This window comes from Halyomorpha halys, unplaced genomic scaffold (genome assembly GCF_000696795.3).
Source record: "Halyomorpha halys isolate HHAL.00 unplaced genomic scaffold, Hhal_1.1 Scaffold2253.1, whole genome shotgun sequence".
NCBI classification, from domain to species: domain Eukaryota; kingdom Metazoa; phylum Arthropoda; class Insecta; order Hemiptera; family Pentatomidae; genus Halyomorpha; species Halyomorpha halys.
The window spans coordinates 74288-86737 of NW_027110801.1; the positions used below are offsets into that span (position 1 = coordinate 74288).

The 12450-nt window shown below is 30.1% G+C and overlaps 1 long non-coding RNA gene across 1 annotated transcript in view; it reads right to left on the minus strand.

Annotated features, from left to right (window-relative positions):
• Nucleotides 1-11344, minus strand: part of LOC106691327 (uncharacterized) — a 55535-nt gene extending 44191 nt beyond the window's left edge. Inside the window, exon 1 of the long non-coding RNA XR_001344765.3 lies at nt 11205-11344. This is a non-coding gene — a long non-coding RNA (uncharacterized lncRNA). The remainder of the gene's footprint in view (nt 1-11204) is intronic.
• Nucleotides 11345-12450: the final 1106 nt, after the last annotated feature.

A 12450-nucleotide genomic window follows, 5' to 3' on the forward strand; every position in this document is an offset into this window, starting at 1 on the left:
CAAATTTACTGGTTGTATTTTTTTATACAGTTGTAAATATCAATAAATAAATAAAATAAAAAAAAACAAAAAAACATTAATAATATATAAATATATAGTAAAAATTATTATAATTTTCGATTTCAAAGCTTTATCAAGGTTGAATTGAGGAGAACCAAAACATTAACAGCTTCATTTTATGAACTCTTTCCCCGGGTGAATTCAAATATTGTTTGAATTCAAACTTGGCATGTGTTAGAATTCGTGTTCGATAGCCTATTCTAACACAATATTTTTTTTCTTTTTACTACCACTACTATTTCTTAAAATGTTTTTATTCTGTCAACTACCCTGTTATCACAAAACCTCAAGGAAGACGGAGGGATATATACAGTGTAATGTCGGTAATTTGAACTAATTGCTGCAGTTGAGTGTTCGCATCACTGAAAATTTCGAATTACAAAAAGTATTAGGAAAATATTGTGAAAAAATTCGACAATATGAATGTATAGAACATAACCCTTTTTATTTAATTACTTTTTACAAATTTTATTGGAAAGTTTAAAATTAAAAAAAAAATTGTTTTCTTTTACATCCCTAGTTGTCAAGTGATGATTTAATTTGTTAAAACTATAAAAGTCTTCATCTATAAGTGAAAACAGTATAAATAAAAATAAAAAATACTCTGCATGGATATATTTGTACCGTGATTAAAAAATGAGTCCACCAAAAACGTTTGTACTATACATATTTCTACTATTAATTAAATTAGTTTTACAGAATCAAATTATTTATACAATATATATTACATATTTATAATTCCAACAAAATATATTATGAAAACTTCCATAAGAATTGGAATATCCGATATCGAAACTATAAAAATTTTCACTGTGATTACAATAAATAAAGGGATGTTAAAAATTTGCTTTACACATGTGCACTTATATTTTAAAATAATAATTGCTGAGTTTTCTCAAAGAAAAGTTTTTTTTACACCAGTTAGGATTACTGAAGAGTTCGGAGTACCGAAGTTCGGATTATCGAGATTACATTACCTATATATAGGTTGACATAATGAGATTATGTCATACATAATTACTCTTACCTTCTAAATTTTAAAAAGTCATCGAATAATCTTGCCTAATCATTACTTAGCTTCACTCTTTGAAATCTTGATGATTTATGTGGCAGTGGCTCAAAGACATTTTCTGAAATATGATTATTTTTAGCCCTGGCAATGAGCGGCTATGTTCATGACCCGAACGCCGGAGGGTAATGCGCCCTCCACCAGCCTCCGCAGGCTTCTAATTCCTGTCCTGCTTGGATCTCGGTGGAGCTGGATTCTGTGGTCCATTCTTCATTAAGCATGCTTTAATTTTTCTTGTTGTGGAGATATAGAAGCGAACTATTTATCACTATTACTTATTGCTCATAAGTGGAAAATTGTTTTATAAAAAAATATCTTTATTAACTTTCAAATTAAAACTTTGTTCACTTTTATATCGTACTACGAAAAAAATATATAACTAAAATTGATTCTGATTTATATGAAGCAAATGAACTCTTTTTTTCTATATAAAACAATATAACACTTGTGAAAAATAAATAATAGTGATAAATTGTTCGCTTTTATATCGTAAGACAAGAAAGGATAAAAAAAAGGTTTATTCGATTCATTTCCTAGTTACCTATATACGCTCTCATGTCTCCAGTTGGTGGGACGAACTTAAGTGACTCCACCCTCTTTTCCGTCGGATATACTTCCTTGGGGTATATCTCTTCAGAACATTTAAAACTAAAAAGTTTCCCCATATCCTCGATTTGTTCACCCCGTGTTCCTCAGTCCACACCTTGAATACCACAGCCTTCAAACTTTAAAATTCCGTCTCATAGAATGGTTCCCTTCAAAAAATCCTTGTATTCCGGACCCTCGATCTAGAATTCTCTACCCATACCCATCCGTAAAATCCCTTTATTAACCCCACATTTAAACATAAACCTCTACTATCAATCTACCCCCAATCTGTAACAATAAAATAGGAAGGATGTCGTATATATATATAAATTTATTTCAATAGCAGTCTGTATTTTTCAATATCAATTTGTCAACATTTTTTTTTATTTTTTACTTTATGGTTTGATTATGTATAAATATCAAGTAAAAAACTTCAGCTCTTTTTTTTTTTATATATATTATTATTTATTATAGTGCTCATGTCATTATCTAGTAATTAAACCCTTGCATGCTAGACAATTAGCACTCATATGGTTATCATAATTATTCTTAGAGGACCAGGTGTCCTAGAAAAAAAATTTCATTTCAATTCAAAAGAAAAACATAAAGCAAATATATATGCATATGTATTGCCGGATTTTGCTCTGTTCAAAATTACGTTAATAAAGGAATAACCAGTTTTAAATTCAAGGTATATTATATTTGTTTTAAAAGCGAACGAGAGTTCTTATATTTGGACAGGAAACGGGTAAAAGTGAGCTATTTCTTACTATTCAAAACAATTCATTAAAAATTAATTAATAACAATAATACATAATAATTGATAATTATTTTTGAGTTCTAATCAATAGGTAATAAATTTAATCTGATTTATTTTTTTTTTTTACTTTTCGAGAAGAAACATCTTTCGATAAATGACCACAGCTTATAGGTAAGCAAGTCCGCCAGTCCGAAAATCTGGCACACACTTTGAAGGCGGTGTGTGAACTTTTTCTTCCAATGCCTTCCAAAAAAAATAAGAATAAAAATAAAATAATAATTTGTTCCAAATCTGACTTATACGACTAAATAAATTGTTTAAACCTCTCATCCACAGTCACTATTCTATTCTAGTTACTGACCAATATTCATTGTTATAGTTATAAATTTAAATTTTATTAAAAAATTGTGACTCAGTATTTCCGAAACGAAAAAAAATTAAGAACCTTTTTTTTAGCTGTCTTTGATTTTAAACAGACAATGACAATGTTAATAAGCTTAATTAATGTAAGCTGAGTTCATACTCTTTTTCATTTCAATTTTTTTACTAGAACTTTTTCAATTAACTTTGAAGATAAAAGTTCAACAAGAACTTTTTTCGACAGAACTTATGAATAAAAAGGTCTTTAAGAAATTATTTTATTATCAAAAAGTTTTGTTCTTATAAATCCTCTCAAAAAATTTTTTATACCAAATTCTAATAATAGAAATTCTTCCTTGAACATTTTAAATATAATTTTAAGTGGCAGAGCCTGGAGAGAATCTTAAAAGGGAAAAATCTCCGGAAACAGCAGTATTATTAAAAAATCATCACAAATAAGAACCATAAGAATCAATAAAATATTTATTTTAAAAGTTTCTTTATAACAGACGTTTGGAGAACTTATATAGTACAGAACTTGTCTATACTATATAAGCCAGTACATAAGTTCTGGCCCAATCGTTTCCGGCAGAGATTTTATTATAAAATGACGGAGTTCTCGGAAGGACGTTTACTATAAATAAAAACTCTGACGTAAACGTTCTCGTAGGAGCTCTATTAAAAAATATAACAAAAACATTTAATGTATAAACTGTTTCAAAAGAGTTCCTTTAAAAAAGTATATGTTAGAACATCTTTTTTCAAAATAAAAGTGTAGCCATTTCGGAACCATGGAAATTAGTTATCTACGAGTTATTAATTTCTTGAATTCGGTGCAGATTCATATTAGCTGGAAAGTCTTCCAAATTGGCAGCCTCCCAAACATCGTTCCAGAGCCTCCAGACGCTTGTGACATCCAACTGCTCAAGCGTCTCTGTCTATTATATAGTTCTAAATCTGTTCTCCCAGTCAACAACCTTAAATCAGGTGACCGGGTCCAAAAAAAATATTTGTATCTTTAGAATTATACAAAACATATTTAATAGTAACTTCGAAAATGAACTTAAATGAATTTTTGAGCCATTGTCCAATACTAGATGGATTAATAAGAAATTTTATATAACTATTTTATATTAATTATTAGATACAGTTAGCCATACGGCAATAATTGACACACGGTACACGCTAATGAGCAAAACACCTTTTGCATGATTCAGTGAGGTGGTAAGTTTTAAATATTAGGAAAATGTTGTTAAAACTAGCACAACAAAAAGAAAAATCTTACCCAAGTGACTACAGATAAAATAAGATTTTATAACAATAATATGACAAAAAAAAGAAATTACAAAGATTATATACCTAGAACAGTAAATAAATTAAATTAAAGTATATTGACTGATGGTCAATCAAACGGGTTTCTTAAAAATACTCAGAATATTTTTAACACTCTATCGGTTACCTTTGTGGAATCTTTAGGGTTTTTATCTGATAAATGTAAATAAACTAAGTAAATAATAAAATTAATTTGTAAACAATAAAAATAAAATCTACACGATTATTTGATAATCACTTTGAATACTCAGTAACGGTTATCTAAATATCATATATTCAAGAAATTAATACTGTAACATGGGTTATTTTTAATGATAACCAGAAATATGTTACTTCGGAAAATTTCGGAAAGATTTTTCGTGTAATATAATATTCTATATATAATTCAATTGCATTGTGGTATATTTTAGAAATTAACCATCTCGTTAGTATTTAATTGGCTTTTAATACCAGAGACGCGTTGCGAGAGAAGCGCTGGGATCTTCTGGAGTCCACCACAGCTGGGGGGAAGAGCTCAGTTCATAGTCCTTTTGGATGAATTTAAGTATTGTAAATACGAATAATTATGTTTATTTCACTTTAAGTTTAAATTTCTTATTTATTTTTTTCTCTTCTATTTCTTAGTTTGTTATTATTTAATTTATGTATTTTTAAATATTATGAGCTATGATCCCTAGTAAAATTGTCCAAATATATAACAGAATGTAATTGTGTACTAAAAGAAATTAACTAAAAGAGTGAGAAAAGCTAGTAAAAATGTCTATGAGTGGAGCATACCAAAAGAAGTTAGTAAATCTAGTACATATGTGCATAACTAAAACTTACCAAAAGAAGTTAGTAAATTTATGCATGAGCGATACGTTTAATAAACATCGAATCAGCAATTATTATCCCGAGACCTTTGAGGTTCGGCAGTTTTCTTTCACCTGTCTTATTTAAGTTAGCTCAAGAATATATTAATAGCAATGTGATTCAAACCGAAAAGGGTATAAATCTAGGTGGTAAAATGAGGTATACCCAGTATGAGGTAAAATGAGGTGGTAAAAGGGTAAAACGGTCGGTTGCTTTTTTCCTGAAAATACGTTTTGTGAAGCTTCAACGCTTGGCCTATTTTTATTGCGTGTTCTAATTAAAGCTCAGATTTATTTAGCTTTGGATTAGAATGATTTACTTTAAACCAATTAAAATTATATGATCATCAGTATACCCATTTAGGTATACTGATGATCATATAATTTGGATGAAGATAAGTAAACGACAAATTTAAATTCAACTATGATAGTAGAATCTAGTAAGGAACTTGGTCTCGAAATAAATACAAATAAAATACAGTCAGCAGAAGAAATGACAACGATATCGGTGATGTAGATACAGAAGGAAATACATTTGAGCAGGAAGAGAGGTATTCAGAGTCTATTTTTTGCTAGATGTAACTAGAAAAAAAAAGGGGGCAGCAGTAGCAGCGTGCTAACGCGCCAGAATACCAATCCATAGGTTGTCGGATCGAATCCCAGCCCCACCCGGGCTTTTTTCAAGCATAATATAATGCAACACTCTCTGACAACCTCACCCCGTTTGCCAATGGGTGGCACTCAAAAAATAGGCGTAGGAGTAACGAACCCACTCTGCGGAAAAACCACGTCAAGAAACGCGCGATGTATTTCCTAATATTGGGAACATTACATCCTAATATTGGGAAATGCATCGCACGAGGACTTATGCCTCCATGGTCTGTTGCCCATAGAATAATAATAATAACTAGAAGAAAACGAAATTTATTTGGAAATAAAGGCGAAGTTAAAGTATGGAAGTGTCTGTTATTTTTCAATTTCGAAATTGCTCAGCTTTCGTGTTCTGTTCAGATACTTAAAGGTTAGAATTTACAAAACTATTACACTTCCTACTGTTGTTTACAAATGCGAGGTAGGAACATTGAGGTAGGAACAGCACCTTAAGTTTTTTGAAAATAAAATATTCGGACCGTAAAAGACTACCATTGGCCTTTGCATAACGGCTCAGAGCACTAATGCTGTTCCTTTCTGGGAAAATGAGTACATGTAGAAATATATTTCCACCCCAGAAGGCTGCCTGGTGATGTGCAAGGTAGAAATCCAACCACACTGCCGAACTGGGCACTATGAGACCCTCATTGCACCTAGGTATTGCTTTTTAACTTTGTTTAGGCGACTATCTGTTTCGGACTGTAACGTTCACTTCTGTATGAAATAACTTATTTCAAAAAAAAAAAATTAAATGAATTTATTCAATAAGAACATCGGTTGTACGTGTTGTTTTCCTCTCGTCCATCCTAAATTATATAATATTAATACCATTACTACTTCTAATTGACCTTAGAGCCAGAGAACGCTTAGGATCACCGTTTTCTGAGAGCAATTTTATTAACTTTTTCTACCAAAAATTCCTTAATAAATTAAGTATTTAATTAAATTAAATTGTAACCTTATGTAAATGTAACCGTATAATCAATACATTGAATAGTGAACAAACTAATAACGGATAAAAAATTAGTTATTAATCGAATCAAAATAAATTTGTAAACCAAAGTCTAGTTGTAGACATCTTGTGAATATGTTTAATGTTTAATTTAACTCATAAATAGATTAATATATAAATTATAAAGTGAACCCTATCGCGCCTTAACTCAGCAATACGTTTATCATAAGTTTTCCTATTTATTTTTGTTTATTAATTTTTAATTTTTTTTTTTTAAGATTCGGCAGCAATCATTATACCGAAAAACTAGTTTTGTGATGTAATTGAAAGTTATTAATATGTTTTAAAGGTGAAAACATAAATATCAGATGATGTTTTTAAGATTTATTTAAAATCTATAAATATGTATATATTTACATATAATCATCAGTAGTTCATTTTTTAATTACTATTAGAACTATAGATATCTTGTCATTTATGATCTGTTAGTAGATTTATTTTTGTTACATTATATATACATTTTTTTTTATGTATGTTTTATGTTTTTGATATTCATTTGAAAATTGTAAATATGCATATAAAAATTAATTCCTCCTTGTAAATTATGATTAGCCCAATTTGTGTTTTTTTTTCAATTTTATTTTATTAGTTTCCTTATAATTTTTGTTATTATAAATTGATTTATTGATATATTTTATTGATTTATTTTTTATAATTACTTTATTTATTATTTTTCAATTAATTTAAACATTATTAAATTTCTTTATATGTTCTAGATATATAAACATTGTTTTCTTTTGCGAATTATTATTTTCTCATTTTTTTTTTAAATTTATTATTTGTATAATGTTTTACAATTCCATTATTTTAAAATATTTTATTTTTATTTCACTCTAAAGCTGTAAAACCCATTTTCAATGATATATAATTATAAAGAAACATGTCCCAAAAAAAATAAAGAATATTAAAAAAAAAAAATTATTGAACAAACAAAAACATTTTTTTTTCTCCAATTGGATTCAAAGAACTATCTAGTTAGAACGGTAAGATTAGTGTTATTAAGAATTTTTTAATATTCTAAACACATGACAGATTAAGTGATATGAAAATAAAATAAATAACAAACCTATAAATTGTTGATATAAAAAGCTATGAAAGTAGACTATTTCTGAAAAGATTTTTCAATTCCGAACAAGATATTTTTTAATGAAAAGAAACGTGAAAATCTGATAAAGAATAAAGGACATGTAATGTATAAACCTTCTTAGAGCTGGAAAATACTTTTATCATGAAAATTATGTCAATAAAGTTATTATTCTTATTATATTATTAAATCTTTTTTTGTGCTTCGGTGAGCAATTTTACATTAACAATACCATTATATTGTAACTTTCAAGTAAATAACACGAAAAAAAAAATTTGGTAGTGTAATAAAAAGAAGAAAAATCACCCTTGTGATTAATTATCCAAAAAGAAAAAATCAAATAATGTGAACGGTTTGTATAGTTCATAAAGTGTTGGCTTCATACTACATCACCAATGCCCCTCTCTTACTTGAACACTTTTAATAATCTGGTAAAATGGGAACAATATTACTTTACATCTTGAAAATAACGAATGGCTGCCAAATATTTCTTAAGACCTCTGGCCAAAATACCTCTTTTTGCCCCAGCCCCCTTTACCTAGAGGTTAATAAGAGGCCGGGCGGTGAGGTAGGTTCTATTTATAAAAGTCTGATGAACATAACGTTCTTGACCGAGATCCAGCCTACCAAAGGCTACGTCTTGGCCAGCTGCATAGTGTCCGATTTGAAAACCAAATAAACTCGCTAATATCCCGGACTACATCACTTTTTACAGTCAGTAAACGTAGACATTCTCAACCGCACATTGTGAAACGACAGCTGTCTGAAATAATAGGGGAAAAAAGGATAATACAAATCGAATTAATAAATGTTAATGCTGAACAAAGATCAGTTTTACCTACCTTGCTTGAACATATCTTGCTGGACATTAAACAGGTGAAGAAGTAGTAATGATAATAGTATGATTAGAAAGCTTGGAAGTTGGAAGCACGAGCCAGGAAGTATTGTTAGACTGCAGCAAAACAGTTATCGTATAGTAATTTGAGTCTTTATAAAAAAGTCTACCTATGTATAATAATATGGATGTTTAAATAAATAGTTTAAATGTTAACCTCACAAACAAACTGCAACAAAAACGTAACTGTGGAAAGGAAATACCCCCTGGGACAGGATAGGACTAAGTTACCACTATCTCTCTTTTTTACCTTTCTAGAACAGCTCTAGAGATTTTACCCTTTTATGACATCGCAGGTCGAAGGTGATGATTGCCTATTAATAAAACTAGGTATTCTTGCGGCACGCGCCCAGTAATATACAAGATATGTTCTAGTCCAAATTGCGGGAAATATCCCTATCAATATTCTTCACTAGTTCTAACTTATCTCCATCCTCCTCAACAATTTATATAAGAAATACAATGTCATTGTCAAGCGTCATTTGGTACCTAGTTGTAAGTAGTATGCCATTGAGTCTGTATCTTCTCTCTTCACATCAATAAAGTAAAGGATCTTACACCCAACTGCAGTTGCATTACTTTACCTGTACTACGAGCTTAGTGAGAAGTCAGAGAGCTATATCAGACGATACAAAAATAGAGTTTAAAAATAAAAAAAGCGTATTTATTCAAATAATTCTAAATTTATAAACATGGATAAGCTAAGGGATACGCACATAAATACTACTAAATGTGTAGTTATAGGTAATTTTGTAATGTGACAAGAGGGCTGGAATGGAGTTTTACAGATACTCACCAATGACCATGCGAGTTCTACAATTAATGATAAGTATTTATCATGGAGGAGGTCATATGAATGAGGAGGGTGAATCGTGAGGGCTAAGTAATTATTCTCACCTGAAGGAAAAAAGCAACCATTCTTTTCTCTACTACGGTATAAGCAGTGGATGGCATGACTACTACGGCGAATAAAATCAACCAGTGGTATGAACTGCTTCAATTTAAGATCCAGTAAACAAGCAGTTAGGTACTACTCTATCAAAATCAAAATAAAGGATGGCGAGAACAAGAATTGGTGTATCATTTGGAAAGAGGATATTAAGATTCATACAGGAGTCACAAAGTCATGAGTTTAACAAAGTCATGAGAGGATCTGATAATTTCCTTTTACAAATTTCCTAACGGAGGAGCGGAACATTATGGAAGATGAATCTACACAGATATGAGGAAACCGGGAAGAAAAAAAGTTTGAAAAGAGAACTCAAACCTATGGCAATTTCAGCATATACTATCCTGTCTAGATATCAATATATCGTGTAGAGGACGGCTTGGTTTTCACAAAGAAAAGAAGAAACTAAAATAAAATTTCTGATTCCCATAAAATAAGTATTTGCAATTTTTCACATAATACCTCTTAAACTTCATTTGGTTTTCAAAACATATACATAAATTACCTAATTTCAATTGGGTATTTTCAATTTCAATCCCATACAGCTGGAATAAGAAACCTTATTTTATTGAAATTGTATTCTAAAGCTAGTAATTTTAATTACAGCACTTTTGATCAGAAAATATTCGGTCCAAATGTTCGAGCCATTTTTATAAGTTGGCAAGAAAGATTTATTTATTTATTTGCTCTAACCATCATTTCACTGTAGTAAAAAATGAACAGGAAAAAAATAGTAACCCTTAATCAAAAATTCATTTGTATAAAAAACAGAAAGTTGGGTAGCACTGGAATTTTTCTTTTTGAGACCTTTATTTAAAAATATCAAGCAAATCACAATTTTTTTTTCACGATAAAATGACAAAAACCTATGGATTTAATAAGGTTTTACTAACTATTCAAAATATATATTAATAAATAAATACTAGAGTTATAAGGAACGTACGCGAAGCTCAAGAAAAGTGGGGAGAGAGACATGCGCTCTTTCTAGGTTTGCTCAAATCTCAACTATATATATAAAAGATCCCGTCCAGTTAAGGGATATGTCTACGAGAAAACGCCGATCTGCCAGTTTCAGACAAAGATAATTATTGTTTTTAATTGCTGATTTTTTCTTTCAATGAACAACAATCAACATTTTGAAGCAACAATTATCTCCATTATAATGAAATGCTGAATAGTTCCTTCAACCGTACAAGAAATGGACTGAATCTAACGATGAAGAAAATTTCATTCACCACTAAAAATTAAAACGGGAAAAAATAATAAGGAAACTAACAATGAAATATTGAGTGTTTAAAACTTAAAAAATCGCTCGCTTTTTTATAAAATATGTTTTTAATTATTAAGCCTTATAAATAGACCTGTACCGAAATATTGGATGATATCCAGTCAGCGTTAATACTTCGCATAGCAACACACCAGCAAGAGCAGGATTATATTAATGAAAAGTATAATTGTATAAATTTAAAAATGCATTTTTACATTTTCAAAGATTTTCTGTAGAAAAAATGAAATATCGAGTTTCAGTCGATTTAATCAATCACAGATATTCCCCATTAACAAACCCTAAAATTATGATTCCCCATAACTTACGACATGATAGTTCGGTTAGCGATGCCTAAAGTTCGGACCAAGAATCTTCCAGGCCGGTTCAAGGCTAGTAAGAGGCAGAAGAGGAGGATTCAACGCGGGCATCATCTGTTGCTTCTTACTCCTCAAGTACGCAGGGAGGATACTCCTTCAAGACTGGGAGGGAGCTTCCTCCCCTCCCGCCTCCTCCTTGCTGGTCGGGAGGGAGAGATCTGGGTCAAGGAGGAAGTCTTATAAAGAAATTTGTAAATTAATCCGCCATCATATCGCATTACATTTTCATAAATACGATTCCATGCAATTCAAACATTTAGCCTTCGTCCCATCATCTTTCTAGCAGCGTAGACTTGAAATAAATTATGAGCACTAGCATTATCTTTCTATATTAACTTTTCAAAATCAATAGTGATAAACTCTAAAACTCTATTTATTAATCTCAAAAAAATTAAAAAAATTTACCTTTGTAAACACAAACAATTCCTATAATTTAAAAAAAAATTAACAACAAATTTTTGTTAAAATTGAGTTTTATTAATACAATTAGGTGAAGTCCTCTCTTTGTTCCACAGTATTCCATCTCCTCCTTTACTCCTTTTATCATAACATGATTCCTAGATTCCTTAGGAATTTCGGACCAAAGCCTTAACCTATGTGCAATGCTAAGAATTAAAAAAAAAAAAAAGTGCTTACATTCATACACAAATTGAAGTGAATAGAGGATTGCACAGGCTAAGGGAATTCTATCACCGGAAAAAATATGGCAGGTAGCAATCGGCTCATGCACTACCAGGCCAGACGGAAAATAACTTGGAATTAAAATTCTTAGCGTGTGCAAGGGTTCACCCGGTTTTTTTTTACGGGTATTGTGCACTGCTGCCATAGAACTAGTACTTATTCATTTATACATGTTTATTGATTACATTTACATCTAAATATATAGTTTACGTTGTAATGCAATCTAAAAACTACTGTAAACTCAATTCACAACTGTATTAAAATATACAATCAGTGAATTAATTTGCTGTTAGTATTAAAATGGCATGATAAAAACATGTAAAAAATCTACTCATATATGAGTAAACATGTATATAAATGCTGTAGGTTAAAAAGGAATTAAACCAATCGCATTACAGAGGTACACGCGCTATAGCGGGGGAAGATGGATATAAATCATCGGAAGAATTACACCTACAACATGTTTGTAATACAAGATTCTTTAAAAAAAAAAATAATAATAATAATTTGAACA